General features: G+C 45.0%; 1 non-coding gene across 1 annotated transcript; it reads right to left on the reverse strand.

Moving 5' to 3' along the window:
- Positions 1-613: 613 nt before the first annotated feature.
- LOC114809376 lies at positions 614-751 on the reverse strand. Its single transcript, XR_003757163.1, has one exon. It is a non-coding gene; the product is annotated as a small nucleolar RNA SNORA7 (small nucleolar RNA).
- Positions 752-16874: the final 16123 nt, after the last annotated feature.

The following is a 16874-nucleotide window of genomic DNA, read 5'->3' on the forward strand; positions in this document are numbered from 1 at the left end:
AAATGAACCAATCGCTCTTTCTGTATTGCTTGTGTTGGCTCATGCAGACTTCCTAAGTCTCTGGAAATTTCCCGCTGGTTTAGGTTTTCTTACCAGTGTCCCCAGATCAATTCTTCAAAGTACACTGTAGATAATAATGTTGGTATTTGTTAAGCGCTTACTATGTGCAGAGCACTGTTCTAAGCACTGGGGTAGATACAGGGTAATCAGGTTGTCCCAAGTGAGGCTCCCAGTCTTAATCCCCCTTTTACAGATGAGGTAACTGAGGCACAGAGAAGTGAAGTGACTTGCCCACAGTCACACAGCTGACAAGTGGCAGAGCCGGGAGTCGAATCCATGACCTCTGACTCCAAAGCCCAGCCTCTTTCCACTGTGTCACGCTGCTTCCCACTTAAAGCATTGTCTTGTCTTACGCTGTCATTTCTGACCCGTAGTGACTCTATGGACATATCTCCCCCAGACCTCTATCTAGAATCATTCAGGTAGTGTATCATAGACTTTTCTTGGTAAAAATATGGAAGTGGTTTACCATGGCGTCCGTCCACGCAATAAAGTTGTGTCTCCTCCCTTGACTCTCTCCCATACCGTTGTTACCCAGCATATGTGAGTTTTGACTTGTAGCAGATTGCCTTCCACTTGCTAGCCACGTCCCAAGCTAGGAATGGAACGGGTAGGCCTCTGCTTGACTCTCCCTCCCATAGCCATAACTTTTAGGGTACTGGAAACTCTCTAGATGTGATCCTGAGAGGGGAAAGCAGTGTACTGATAATAATTGTGCTACTATTTTAAGTGCATATTATACGTCAAGCACTGAATTAAATTCCGTGAGATATACAGGATTACCAGCTCGGAAAGTTCCTGTCTCACATTGGGCTCACAGTCTGAGAGGGAGAAGAGATATTATTTGATTTGAAAAAGGAAACTTTGTTTCAGGTAAACTCTCTCCGGCTATTATTTCGTTACCCTAAGGTAACGTATTCAAGGTAAGGTACTCAAGGCCAGAAAAGCGACTATTTGGCTTGAAAACGATACATTTTCTTTATTTGAACCAATCTCCTTTTTGTTATGTCACCTCTCGATTTTAAGGTCTTTTAATTGAAAATGAATAGAGAGAATTTTTTTTAATGCAAGAGTAATAATTTGCTTCATGAAAAGAAAATATATCCCACCTATTTTTGTACCTATGGTGTTCAATTCCTGGAAAGACAATACTTTATGAGCTGGGAAAAGAGAAGTTTTGCTTCAAGCAGAAAACGTTTCTGTTTGTTACTCCACCTTAGGTCTTCAGTGTCTTTTATAGAGAATCTAGAGAACATATACAGGATGGAAAAGGAGAAATGTACTTCATGTGAACAATCTCTTGCTCGAATTTGTCTACCTAAGGTCTTCAAAGCATGAAAAGACAATGTATGAGATTGAAAAAGGAGAAATCTGCCTCATTCAAAAACTGGCTTGATCATTTTCCTACCTAAGGACTTCAAGGCCTGAAAAGAGCATAGATGGGATTAAAAAGGGAGATATTGGCTTCAGGTAAACACTCTTTTAATGTACTGTCCAAGGTCTTCAAGGCCAGAAGAGAAATACATGAAGCTGGTAAAAGAAAAATGTGCTTCATGCAGACACATCTCCTGTGCATTAGTCCACTTCAAGCCTTCAAGGCCTTTTAATTGAGAGCGATTCAAGATTATCCGAGGTGAAAGAGGAGAGGTTTGCTTCATGCAAACAACCTTCTGCTTTTATTCTTCTACTTCAGGTCTTCAAGTCCTAAAAAGAAAATATTTGAGGTGGAAGAGAAATTTGCTTTTTGCAAAATCTGTCCCATCACTGTGTTCACTTAAGATCTTCAAGACCTGATGAGGAAATAGATGAACTGGAAAAGGAGAAATTTTCATCTTACAAAAATGTCTCCTGAAAAGAACTTGCAACTGCAAACTTCAAGGCCCTTTAATTGAGAATGAATGAATAAGTAATTCATTTATCTTGATGCTATTGATGCCTGTCTATTTGTTTTGTCATCTGTATCCCCCTTTGTAGACTGTGAGCCCATTGTTGGGTAGGGATTGTCTCTATTTGTTGCTGAATTTTACTTTCCAAGCACTTAACAGTGCTCTGCAAACAGTAAGCACTCAGTCAATATACTTGAATGAATGAATGAATGAATCAATGAATATTGAATCCCCATTTTGCAGATGAGGAAACGGAGGCTTTAGAGAAGCCAAATGAAGAAGCTGCGTGGTCTAGTGGAAAGACCAAGGATCTGAAAGTCGGAGGACATAGATTCTAATCCTGGCTTCACCACTTGCCTGCTTTGTGAATTTGGACAGGTCACTTTAACTTGATCCCTCCCTTTGACCTGATTGAGCTTTTCTTCAGTTTTTTGGGGACCTGAGCATGTCCGAGAAACTTCAAGCAAAAGGCAGGCCAGACCCTCACCTGGAGGACTGTCCCACCTAAATCAGGACAGTGATTGAAACTATGTAAAATGAATACGCGACGCATAGGTCATCAGGCACAAGTACATGATAAAATATACTGTAAGCTCCTTGAGGTCCATGACTGCATCTACTCACTATAATAGTAATTATGGTATTTGCTGAGCACTTACTATACACTAGGTACTATATTGAGCACCGAGGTGGGTACAGACAAATAGGGTTGGACACAGCCCTGTCCCATTTTCAGCTCACAGTCTCCACCCCCATTTTACAGGTGAGGTAACTGAGGCACACAGAAGTGAAGTGACTTGCCCAAGGTCACAGCAGACAGGTGGCGGGGCTGGGATTAGAACCCATGACCTTCTGACTCCCAGTCCCGTCCTCTATCCACTAGGCCATACCGCCTTTATTCCACTTGAAATACTTTCCACTTTCCCAAAGACTTAGCTCCTTGCTCTACACACAGTGAGCACTCAATAAATATCAGTGATTGATTAAATACTGTTGCAAAGGTAATAAGCAAAAATCTATCCGTACTGCAGGACTCATTGAATGCAGGCCTCTAAATACTATAGTTGTTGCTTATTTTTAATTATTTTTAATTTTTTAATTATCTGCGGTTACTGGGTCTTTAAATGACGGTATCAATCCATCATCCAATCAGTGGCATTTGCAGGATACGGTACTGAGGGCTTTTTTTAAATGGTATTTGTTAAGCACTTACTATGTGTCGGGCATTATACTAAGCACTGGGATAGAAAATAGTAAAGATGATGGTATTTGTTAAGCGCTTACTATGTGCCAAGCACAATTCTAAGCGCTGGGTTAGATACAAGGTAAGCAGGTTGTCCTATGTGAGGCTCACAGTCTTAATCCCCATTTTACAGATGAGATCACTGAGGCACAGAGCAGTTAAGTGACTTGCCCAAAGTCACACAGCTGACAAGTGACGGGTCTGGGATTAGAACCCACGACCTCCGACTCCCAAGCCCCTGGTCTTTCCACTAAGCCACGCTGCTTCTGATACAAGATGATCCTTCTTTAACCCAATCCATGGTGCGTATGGGGCTAACAGTCTCAGCCCCCATTTTACAAATGAGGTAACTGAGGCAGAGAGAAGTTAACAGACTTGCCCAGAGTCACACAGGGCTGGGTAGAGTATCTGATTCATGCAGTAGAGGAGCTTACAACATAGTAGGGGAGGCAGACACTAAAATAGATTAGAGCTAGGGTAAGGGACAGAGTTATAAGAATATGTGCATAAGTGCCGTGGAGCTAGGGGGTGGGTGACTATCAGTGTATTAAAGATGGAGGAGGTGAACTTAGGATCATCGATAAGACAAATAAAATTAAGGTACCCTGAGCAGGTTGGCATTGGAGGAGACAAGTGTGTTGGCTGAGTTCTAGTGGGAGATTAGGTATATTAGGTAGGAAGATGAGAGCTAACTGAGTGCCTTAAAGGGAATGCCAAGGAATTTCTGTTTGATGCAAAGATAGATTGGCAACCACTGAAGGTTCTTCAGGAGTGGAGACTGGTGGACTGAAAAAAAGGTGACTTTTTAATTTTTTTAATTTTTTTTTAGAAAAAGAATCTGGACAGCAGAGTCAAATATAGGCGATAGGCCAGGATGTCAGCAAGGAGGCTGATGCAGGAGTAGAGGCCCGATATAGTAATCAGAGTGGCCTAGTAGAAAAAGCCTGGGCCGGGGAGTTGGAGAAGCTGGTGTCATGCCCTTAACAGTAACCTGAAGTGGCGAGCTCCTGATGAAGGGCAGGCTCGGGGTTTGGGATACAAGGGATGAATGAATTTATGCGGTTGGCAAGAAGGGAAACCGCACAAGCAAGTGAGAGGTTTAACAACTCGTGTTTTATTCGCTCATGCAGATTACACTAAGCATGCGTCTGTCCACAGAATGCTGCAGATAATCACCTGCATGAGAAAAGAAAAGACACAGAAAGAAAGAGAGGAAAAAGAAACAGGAAAGAAAAAGCGATCTAACGATCCCACCTGATACTCAACTGGGGTTCCCATGCCTGATCTTGCCATGTCAATTACAGATAAAGAAAACTGATCTAACGATCCCGACCAGGAGACAACTGGGCTCCCCGCAGCCGATACAACCTTGCTTCTTAAAATAGTTGAAGATCCTAAGCTTCATCACGCGTGATTTACCCAGCCAACCTTCACCTTAGGAGTCTGCACTCCTTCCTGGGTGATCATGGCACGGACTTCCCCAAACAGGCCAGCCGAGGGAGCGAGCCGTGGAGAGTGCCATCTTGTTTCCGTGGCCATTCTGCTTTGGTAGGGGTTCTGACCCCTTGGATGAGCAGTTCTCCGGCAGGACTTGGTCATCCTGAGTAACGATCTGTTAGGACCGGTCTGCTGATGTGGCTATCAGGGGATGCAGAAGGCAAGTGTGGCCAGGTCTAGCAACCGCAGGGAAGGTCTACGAGCTCTGGCCCCGCCATCCTAGCCGGCCCTGGCTTGTCATCCCTCGGCCTAACTACTGACAGGGAAAATGGGACAGGTGACCCGAGTTCATTCATAAAATGATAATTATAATGGCATTTGTTAAGCGCTTACTATGTGCAAAGCACTGCTCTAAGCGCTGGGGAGGATACAAAGTGATCAGGTTGTCCCACGTGGGGCTCACAGTCTTAGTCCCCATTTTACAGATGAGGTGACTGAGGCACAGAGAAGTGAAGTGACTTGCCCAAAGTCACACAGCTGACAAGCGGCAGAGCTGGGATTCGAACCCTTGACCTCTGACTCCCCAGCCTGTGCTCTTTCCACTGAGCCCCGCTGCTTCTCCTAATTCATTCAGGCAATCATATTTATTGATTATAATAATAACAATAATGATTATGGTATTAGTTCGCTTACTATATGCAAGGCATTTCACAAAGTCCTGGGTTGAAAACAAACCGGGTTGGACGTAGTCCACATGGAGCTGATAGTCTAAATCCCCATTTTACAGATGAGATTACTGAGGCATGAAGAAGTGAGGTGACTTAACCAAGATCACACGGCAAACAAGTGGAAGTTCTGGGATTAGAACCCAGGACCCTCTGACTTTCAGGCCCAAATACTATCTACTAGGACATGCCCCTTCTCTCTTGAGTGCTCACTCTGTGCAGAGCCTTGTACTAAGCTCTTGGGAGACTACAATATAATAATTTTTTTATTTTATTATTTTAGTTTGTTAATGAGATGTACATCACCTTGATTCTATTTATTTGCTCTCGCTTTGATGAGATGTTCAAACCCTTGATTCTATTTGTTATTGTTTTTGTCTGTCCGTCTCCCCCGATTAGACTGTAAACCCGTCAGCGGGCAGGGATCGTCTCTATCTGTTACCAATTTGTACGTTCGAAGCGCTTAGTACAGTGCTCTGCACATAGAAAGCGCTCAATAAATACTGTTGAATGAATGAGTGCTCTGCACATGGTAAGCGCTCAATGAATACTATCGAATGAATGAATAATAGACAGGCACATTCTCTAGCCATGAGTTTACAGTCTAGAGTTCTAATCCCGGCTCAGCCACTTGCCTTGCTAGGTCACCTTAGACAAGTCATTTAATTTCTCTGTGACTTAGGTCTCTCAGCTCTAAAATGGGAATTCAATACCTGTTCTCCTTCCTATTTAGACTGGGAGACCGATGTCAGACAAGGACGGTGTTCAACCTGATTAACTTGAGTTGTGTCTACCCCAGGGCTCAGATCGGAGCTTGAAACATAGAAAGAGCTTAACAGATACCTTTTAGAATAAAAAGAAAGAGTTTGTCTGGTAGCAATTTGGATGGAGAGGAACGGATATACTCTAGAAATGTTATGAAGGAAGAACCGACAAGCTGTTCACGGACTAAATATGCAGCCTGAATGAAGAACACGAGTCAAGGACATTGCCAAGGTGTCAGAAATCGAAATGGAAAACAAATAAGCAGAATAAAAATGATTTTTCTGCTCTATGTTAAGCACTTTCTCCTAAGTGATCTGTGCAAATGAATCTCCAAAGTGGAAGACACAGAATAAAAGAAATTTTAAGCATTCCTGCTAGAAAACAGGACTCTGAGGAGGAGAGAGGATAAAAAAGTCATGACGAATGCCACATAACCCCCACCTGGCTTTCAGGTGCAAATGATTGTGCAGAAGATGGGAGAAAAATTAGACAAAATTGTGTTTATCTGTCAGATGGTTTGGGGCATTGAGTAGGGAAAAGACTCCATTTCACGTCTTGTTTGCAGGTGGGAGCACTGGCTATTTAAATTACGAAGGAGGTTGAACTATGGAGTTAAATTTGAAATGCTTTACCCAACCAGTCATTCATTCAATAGTATTTGAGTGCTTACTATGTGCAGAGCACTGTACTAAGCACTTGGAGTGTATAATTCGGCAACAGATAGAGACAATCCCTGCCCAATAACGGGCTCACAGTCTAAATGGGGGAGACAGACAATAAAGCAAAACAGAGCAAAACAAAACAAGTAGTCTGGTGCAGACATCATCAAGATAAATAATAATGTTGGTATTTGTTAAGCGCGCTTACTATGTGAAGAGCACTGTTCTAAGTGCTGTGGGAGATACAGGGTAATCAGGTTGTCCCACCTGAGGCTCACAGTCTTAATTCCCATTTTACAGATGAGGTAACTGAGGCACAGAGAAGTTAAGTGACTTGGCAACAGTCACACAGCTGCCAAGTAGCAGAGCTGGGTTTCGAACCCATGACCTCTGACTCCCAAGCCCGGGCTCTTGCCACTGAGCTACGCTGCTTCAATAATGATGGTATTTGTTAAGCACTTATTATGTGCCAAGCACTGTTCTAAGCACTGGGAGGGACACTAGGTAATGAAGTTGTCCCACTTGGGGCTCACAGTCTTAATCTCCATTTTCCAGATGATATAACTGAGGCACAGAGAAGTTAAGTGACTTGCCCAAAGTCACACAGCTGACAGGTGGCGGAGCTGGGATTAGAACCCATGACCTCTGACTCCCAAACTCGTGCTCTTTCCACTGAGCCACGCTGCTTCTCTAGAGTAAGGAAGGATGAAAGAAATTCAAGTTATATGATAAATCTGGGAACTTGTGAAATAACTGAAAGCAATCTTTTGTCCAATTTCATATACGTGTGGGTGTCGGACACCTCGACAGAGAACTAAAATGGAACCAGCGAAAATGTAGATGAGGGAGGATGTTAGGGTCCAATTTCTAAACATGACATTTTCATCAAATCAGAAAGCTCTTCAAGGTTTTGAGCATCATAAGCGAAATGCCAGTGGCTCTTAATCATGTACATTTAAAACTCCGTTTAAGAGAAAAGATTTCTAAGATTACCAATTGGTATAGGTTCAGCAGTCGAAGGGTATCATAAACAAGATCTATAGCCATAATACTGGAATGGACACTTCCCTGGATGGAAATCCAGCCTCATTCTCCATTCAATCAATTATATATATATATATATATATATATATATATATATATATATATATATATATATTTATATATATATTATTGAGTGGTTACCGTGTACAGAGAGCTTCACTAAGTGCTTGGGAGAATACAAAAAAACAAAGTTGGTAGACGTGTTCTTTGCTCCCAGGGACCCTATAATCTAGAAGGTTAGGCAGACATTAAAATGAATTGTGGATATGTGCATAAGTGTTGTGGAACTGAGGTTGGGGCCAGTCAATCAATCATTTTATTGAGCGCTTACTGTATGCAGAGCTTGTACTCAGTGCTTGCGACAATATAATAATTATAATAACGTTGGTATTTAAGTGCTTTTACTTTGCACCAGCCACTGTTCTGAGCACTGGGGTAGATACAAGCAAATCGAACTGGACGCAGTCCTTGTCCCACATGGGGCTCATAATTCATTCATTCAATAGTATTTATTGAGCGCTTACTATGTGCAGAGCACTGTACTAAGCGCTTGGAATGTACAGATCGGTAACAGAGACGCTCCCTGCCCTTTGGTGGGCTTCCTTACTTCACTCTGCTGGCTGCTCACTTCCTAAAAAAGTGCAGTCCATGTTTCCCCACTCCTCAAGTCTCCAATAGTTGTCTATCCTCCTCTGCATCGGAGAGAAAAATCTTTATCATTGACAGTGAAGCACTAAATCATTTCACCTCCTCTCCTGCCAAACTACTCTCGGTATCTTGATTTTTTTTTTTTTTTAAGTGGTATTTGTTAAGCGCTTATTGTGTGCCAGGCACTGTACAAGCACTGGGATAGGTACAAGTCCATCAGGTTGGACACAACCCCTGTTCCACATAGGACTCAAAGTCTTAATTCCATTTTTACAGATGAGATAGAATAATTATGGTATTTGTGTGTGCCACGCCCTGTTCCAAGAGCTGGAGTAGATACGAGGTAATCAGGTTGTCCGATGTGGGGCTCACAGTCTTCATCCCAGTTTTCCAGATGAGGTAACTGAGGCACAAGGTCACCCAGCAGACAACTGGCGGAGCTGGGATTAGAACCCACGTCCTCTGACTCCCAGACCCAGGTTCCGTCCACTAGGCCACGCCGCTTCACTGTCTGAGGAACAGACAACTTAAGTGAGCTGCCCAAGGGCACACAACAGACAAGTGGCAGAACTGGGTTTAGAACCCAGATCCTTCTGACACCCAGGCTCTCCACTAGGCCAAGCTGCTTCTCTATCTCTTAATCTCATCTACCTCACCACCAAACCCTCACCCACATCTTCCCTCCGACCCAAAATTCCTTTCCGGTTCATATGTACAGACCACAACTCCTCCCACCTTCAAAGTCCGCCACTTGTCAGCTGTGTGACTGTGGGCAAGTCACTTAACTTCTCTGGGCCTCAGTGACCTCATCTGCAAAATGGGGATTAAGACTGTGAGCCTCACATGGGACAACTTGCTTACCCTGTATCTACCCCAGCGCTTAGAACAGTGCTCTGCACATAGTAAGTGCTTAACAAATACCAGTACCATTATTATTATTATTAAAATCATATCTCCTCCAAGATCCCCTCTCCTAGTAAGCCCTTATTTCCCCTACTCTGTCTCCCTTCTGCTCATCTATGTATTTTTACACTTTAAGCACATGACAGCGTGGCTCAGTGGCAAGAGCCCGGGCTTGGGAGTCAGAGGTCATGGGTTCGAATCCCCGCTCTGCCACTTGTCAGCTGTGTGACTGTGGGCAAGTCACTTCACTTCTCTGTGCCTCAGTTATCTCATCTGTAAAATGGGAATTAACTGTGAGCCTCACGTGGGACAACCTGATGACCATGTATCCACCCCAGTGCTTAGAACAGTGCTCTGCACATAGTAAGCGCTTAACAAATACCAACAAATACCCACCCTCAGCCCCACAACACTTGGGTACATATCCATAATTGATTTTAGTGTTTCTCCCCCTCTAGATAGTGGCCAGGGCACATGTCATCCAACTCTATAGCTTTGTACTTCGCCAAGCTCTTAGCACAGGGTTCTGCACAGTCAGCACTCAATCAATACCAATAACTGATTGATTACAAACAAGAGGTGGGAGGCCAGGATGTTTGAGGAGGAAGTCAAAATTCAGAAACAGATGGTGTGGGTGATGGGATGGAGAAGTACTGTTGCTGGGTGGAGGAGAGGACAGAGCTCATGAGGATGATTTTCAGTCAATCGTATTTATCGAGCGTTTAATGGTTGCAGAGCACTGTACTGTGTCCTCGGAGATCTCGCCTATCCCGCCGTCGACCCCCGGGCCACGTCCTCCCGCGTTCCCGGAACGCCCTCCCTCCTCACCTCTGCCAAACTCATTCTCTTCCCCTCTTCAAAACCCTACTTAAAGCTCACCTCCTCCAAGAGGCCTTCCCAGACTGAGCTCCCCCCTTTTTCCCTCTGCTCCCTCTACCCCCCCTTCACCTCTCCGCAGCTAAACCCTCTTCTCCCCCCTTTCCCTCTGCTTTTCCCCTTCTCCCGTCCCATCCCCTCAGCACTGTACTCGACGGCTCGACTGTCTATATCTTCATCACCCTATTTATTTTGTTAATGAGATGTACATCACCCTGATTCTATTTATTTGCCATTGTTTTAATGAGATGTTCTTCCCCTCGATTCTATTTATCGCCATTGTTCTCGTCTGTCCGTCTCCCCCGATTAGACTGTGCGCCCGACAGAGGGCAGGGACTGTCTCTATCTGTTACCGATTTGTACAGTCCATGCGCTTAGTACAGTGCTCTGTACATAGTAAGCGCTCAATAAATACTATTGAATGAATGAATGAACGGTGTAACAGACACATTCCCAGCCTTGTCATTCTCAAGTGTTCAGTACAGTGGCCTGAAGTGATTCAGATAAACGCAGGAGCTATGGGGATACCCAACTTAACAGGTCTTGAGTCTGCAGGGACCTCAAGCCATCTCCCAAATGCCAACCTCTCTTCAGCTCATCGCATAGCCACAGATCGGGGCACGTTGAAGTTGGTGTTTTTCCCTAAATCGAAAGCTCGTCGTGAGCAAGGAATGTGTCCGTTTATTGTTGCGTCGAATTCTCCCAAGGACCTTGTAGAGTGTTCTGCACACATTAGGTGGCTCGGTAAATACGATTGACTGACTGACTCTAAACTGTAAGGTTGTGAGCTCATTTTGGGCAGGGATGTGTATCAACTCTAATATATCGTACTCTCTCAAGAGTTTAGTAGAATGCTCTGCCCCCAGGAAGCGCTCGGTAAATACGACTGACTGACTAAAAGGCCACCACCAGGCAGCCCAACCTGTTTTCATATAGAAAGGTTCTCTTTAAATCTCAGGAAATGGGCAAGTATGAGAAATGAGCCCGTTGGAAATGAGAACTTCATCCCAAGAAAGCCTGGGAATGTTTTTAAAAAAATCTTCTCACCTCAGTCTCCTTTTCCTTCTTTTCAGTTAAGCCACCTACCATGGATCCTGGGCAGATAGTGATTAATACAACAACTTAAAGCTCACCTCTTCCAAGAGGCCTTCCCAGACTGAGCTCCCCCCTTTTTCCCTCTGCTCCCTCTACCCCCCCCCACCTCTCCGCAGCTACACCCGCTTCCCCCCCTTTCCCTCTCCCGTCCCACCCCCTCAGCACCGTACTCGTCTGCTCAACTGTATATATCTTTATCACCCTGTTTATTTTGTTTAATGAGCTGTACATCACCCTGATTCTATTTAGTTGCCATTGTTTTTATGAGATGTTCTTCCCCTTGACTCTATTTATCGCCATTGTTCTCATCTGCCCGTCTCCCCCGATTAGACTGTAAGCCCGTCAACTGTCAGGGACCGTCTCTATCTGTTGCCGACTTGTACGTTCCAAGCGCTAGTACAGTGCTCTGCACATAGTAAGCGCTCAATGAGTACTACTGAATGAATGAATGAACTAGATGTTAATTACTAAATCTTCATCTCTTTTTTTTAATGGCATTTAAATGCTTATAAGGTGCCTGGCATTGTACTAAACGTTCTTACTAAGTCTTCATGTCAGTGCCTCAAGAAGGAATCTAGTCCACTGATTGGTTGGGGGCCTTCGTAAGGCAGATGGTGAATAAAGATGTGTGTCAATTAATCATATTTACTGAACACTTACTGTGTGCATAGCACTGTGCTAAGCACTTGGGAGAGTCCAATGTAACAATACAACAGAGCTGATAGACACATTCTCTGCTCACAGTGAGCAACTCTATTTTGTTTTCCTCTCCCTAGCACTTAGTAGAGTGCTCTGCATCTACTCAGTACTCAATAAATACCACCGATTGATTTCCTGGATAAAATAACACTGAAGGAGAGGAAAGCGTGGTTGATTTTTGAGGCAGTTTGGGGATTTAGGCGAAATGTCAGCAGAGCAGAGGTGGCGTGGGTGGTGGGAGCGGTGTGTGTAAGGATGCTCATCGTGGGGCTGCACTGCTGCACTGTGGAATGGTCTTAACGCCTGACGAGACTAGGAGGACTCGGTCGTCGGCCCTCGTCCTCCCTCTCACCCCAACCCTGAAGCCTTCTTCAGTTTCTGGATAGGAAAGGGCGGGCACAGCCTGGAGGGAGAGGAGCGGCCTAGCGGCTACGTCACTTGGTCATGGCGGGGATCGTCCTGTCTCCTGCTTCCCGAGACGCTCCTCCGACGCCCCTCCCTCTGCCTCCATCTTAAGATCCACTGGCCCTGCCTGATTAGGTTACTGTGCCAACTCAGCCGCTTACGATTCTCTTCCTTCTCTGTCACCTCCGTGGACGATTGGTACTGTAACAACCGCATTATGCGGCAGTGACGTCATCTGCGACACACCTCGCATGAGGGACGCTGCTGGCCAATCGATCCCCGGCCCAGCTCTGAACACAGTCGGCTATCGATCGATCATTTGGTCGGCGGGTTCCTTTCATCCGCTGCCCCCTTTTATTTGCATTTCCAATAATCTGTTCTAATCCTCCGTTAGCCCATAGATTCATTGAAACGGAGGATCATGATATTAATAACTGGGGTATTTGTTAAGCTCTTGCTGTGTGCCAGACTTTGTACTAAGATCTGGGATGAATCCAAGTAAATCGTGTCGGCCACACTCCCTGTCCCATGAGGGGCTCACGGTCTTGATCCCCATTTTACAGACGAGGTAAGTGAGGCCCAGGGAAGTGAAGTGACTTGCCTAGGGTCACACAACAGACAAGAGGCAGAGCCGGGATTAGAACCCATGACCTTCCGACTCCCAGGCCCGGCTCTATCCACTACTCCAGACTCCTTCTCGTGTTGTTTAACTGGACTGTACTCTCCAAGTGGTACAGTGGATAGAGCACGGGCCTCGGAGTCACAAGGTCGTGTGTTCTAATCTCGGCTCCACCACGGCTGCTGGGTGACCTTGGGTAGGGCACTTTACTTCTCTGTGCCTCAGTTACCTCATCTGTAAAATGGGGGTTGACACTGGGAGCCCCATGTGGGACAGAGACTGTGTCCAGCCCGATTCGCTTGTTTTCCCCTCGGTGCCTAGTACAGGGATTCGCACATCGTAAGCGCTTAGCAAATGTCACTACTATTATCATTATTACTAAAGTGCTCTAAACCAAGTACGAGTTCAATAAATATTATTGATTGATGGAAATATCCTTCCCATCTTCCGTGGCTTAGTGGAAAGAGCCCGGGCTTGGGAGTCAGAGGTCAGGGGTTCCAATCCTGGCTCTGCCACTTATCAGCTGTGTGACTTTGGGCAAGTCACTTAACTTCTCTGTGCCTCAGTGACCTCATCTCTAAAATGGGGATTAAGACTGTGAGCCCCATGTGCGACAACCTGATGATCCCAGCACTTAGAACAGTCCTTTGCACATCGTAAGCGCTTGACAAACACCATAATTATTATTATTGCACCGGTTCCACCACTTGTCTGTTGTGTAACCTTGGGCAAGTCACTTAAATCCTCTGTGCCTCAGTTCTCTCATCTGTAAAATGGAGATTCAGAGTGCGAAAATGGGCATTAAGACTGTGAGCCCCATATGGGACAACCTGATGACCTTGTATCTACCGCAGCACTTAGAACAGTGCTTGGAACATAGTAAGCACTTAACAAATACCACCATGATTATTATTATCACTTGGCCAAGCATCTGGGAGCCTGTGGTTTATCCCGAGTTTGTTCAGCCAACCCCCAAGGTGTCCAAATTCCCACATTTCATTCATTCAATAGTATTTATTGAGCGCTTACTATGTGCAGAGCACTGTACTAAGCGCTTGGAATGGACAATTCGGCAACAGATAGAGACGATCCCTGCCCAATGACGGGCTCACAGTCTAATCGGGGGAGACAGGTGGACAAAAACAAGACAACATGATCACGATAAATAGAATCAAGGAGATGGACCCCCTCATTAACAGAATAAATAGGGAGTAATCCCTAACCTCCTTACTTTGTATTTCCCAACCGCTACTTCAGTCCTTCAGTGACACCTAAGCACTTCTAGAATCTCAACCTCCCTTAGGATTTATGTAAATATCTCACATACTTTATCACTGTCCCTATTTATCATTCTCCTAAATCTCGGTTTCCCTACGAGACTGTCAACTCCTCGAAGATGGGGGTCATGTCTTCTAGCTCTCCCAAGAATTTAGTTCAGTGCTCTGCGCAAAGTAGCTCAAAATTCGGGTCTAACCAGAAGTCTCGGGGTGGCCACGCAAAATAGGTCCCCTTCAGGGCAACCCCTCTCACCTTCCGCCATTACATGGTAGCAGAGGCCTACACACGTAGTGGAGATCCCCCTGGTTGGTGTGGAAAGTTCCCTTCGAAGTCTGCAGAGTGGCTCGGTGGAAAGAACCCGGGCTTGGAAGTCAGAGGTCATGGGTTCGAATTCCCGCTCTGCCACTTGTCAGCTGTGTGACTTTGGGCAAGTCACTTAACTTCTCTGGGCCTCCGTTACCTCATCTGTAAAATGAGGATTAACTGTGAGTCTCACGTGGGACAATCTGATTACCCTGTATCTATCCCCAGCGCTTAGAACAGTGTGCTGCACATAGTAAGCGCTTAACAAATACCGACATTATGATTATTATTATTTAGAAGTCAGAAAAAGGCCAACTTTTGCAAGGACACCAAGCCTATCACAGCACTATCTTTTCAGCCACATCTCTCTTTAAGAACAAAAGCAAGTCGGAAATCAGACCGAGAGTGAGACGGATCGGGGCATTGTGGCAGTATTTTTAGTCTTGAGAGTGCATTTGAGATATCCTTTCCAACAGCTGTTTCGAAGCCTCCTCAGATGACGGTTTAGAAGTCGACCAATGATAGGCGGAGATAGCAACAACCATCGAAGGCTGAGATGTCGCTGTTGTTAATATTGTTTAGAATTTAATCCCTTTAAGGAAATTTCCAATACTTAAAATAGAGCCGACGGTCTGAGGCCCCATCAAATAAAGCACTGTTGAATAATGGATAAAATTCATAAATAATGGCTCCTGGCAAACATACACTTCATCCTAACAGTTATTGCCTTTCATTGATTACCTAGCAAGGTAGCCCTCAGAAACCCAAAAAGAACTGAACTGTGTTGAGCCATTTTGGGGGGAGGAAATCCCTTTCAAAAAATATTGGCTTTTCAAGTGGTCTAAAGAGGTTGCTGGAATGAGGATCTCTGGGATTGATAAGCCAAACTCAGACGATACTTCAAAGAGGTGAACCTGGTGGAGAGATGAATCTTCTTTCTCTGCTCCTCTGAAGAATAGGCTCACTAATAATAATGTTGGTATTTGTTAAGCGCTTACTAAGTGCAGAGCACTGTTCTAAGCGCTGGGGTAGATACAGGGGAATCAGGTTGTCCCACGTGAGGCTCACAGTCTTCATCCCCATTTTACAGATGAAGGAAATGAGGCACAGAGAAGTTAAGTGACTTGCCCACAGTCACACAGCTGCCAAATGGCACAGCCGGCGTTCGAACCCATGACCTCTGACTCCCAAGCCCGGGCTCTTTCCACTAAGCCATGCTGCTCACTACCCCTGGCAGTTGAATTTAATTGTTCCAAGAATAATATTATGACTTTGTTCAAGGTCAGTGTATCATCTTCCTTCCTTAGGAGTACACCAGAGGCATTTTGGATTGAGAGGGCTCAAGATGCACAAGCCCCAGGGTCTCAATCAATCAATTGTATTTATCGATTACTTACTATATGCAAAATATCGCACTAAGCACCTGAACCAGGGTCTCTTAATTGAGCATCTCCAATAACGAAGCAGATGTATCCGTGGCAAAGAGGCACTTCCGTAAGAAGAGTCCCTTTTCTGTCTCCATTCTTTACCTCTTCCCATCATTTTCATATTTCTCCCTTTCCCCCTCTCCATCTCCATATATTCCCTGTCCCTCTCTTCTCCTCTCCCCTTCTCCTATCCCTTCCTTCTCTCCCCACCTTCTCCACTTCCCTTCTTCTCCTCCCCTCTCCTCCTCACAGTGGGGCCTACAATTTTCCAAGTGCTTTGCTGCAGCCCTGATCAACGGTCTTTGTAAGTGTGAAATAAATGTTGCATGTTAACGTGGTTATTAGTCATTCCTCTGACCGTGACTGGCATCCAATCAGCACATTTGTTCTTTTGGGATGGGGTATTCAGGGCTGGGTCTAAAGGTAGGAAAAAGAGAGAGGAAGGGAGTGGAAAAAGAGAGAGTTGGGAAGAGGACAGAGAGGTGGGACAGAGGAAGACAGAGAGGCTGTAGAGAAAAACAGAGTCATCAGGGTGGGTAGCATGGCAGAAACAGCAGCATGTTTTGGAGGGCTAAGATGAGGCAGAGGAGGGAGCCAAGTCTGTCTCTCCACTTCCCGACTACTTTTCCACCTCTCTCTCTCTTCCAAAGTCATAATAGCTGCTCTGTTCCCATCCCACTAACCTTGCTAATAGGAGGATGCTAGTGAAGCCCAAGAAGGATTAAAAAAAAAATATGTTTCTTAGCACTGGAATCGATACAAGATGTTCAGGTGAGACACAATCTCTGTGCCACATGGGACT

This window comes from Ornithorhynchus anatinus, chromosome 2 (genome assembly GCF_004115215.2).
Source record: "Ornithorhynchus anatinus isolate Pmale09 chromosome 2, mOrnAna1.pri.v4, whole genome shotgun sequence".
In the NCBI taxonomy this organism is placed as follows: Eukaryota; Metazoa; Chordata; class Mammalia; order Monotremata; family Ornithorhynchidae; genus Ornithorhynchus; species Ornithorhynchus anatinus.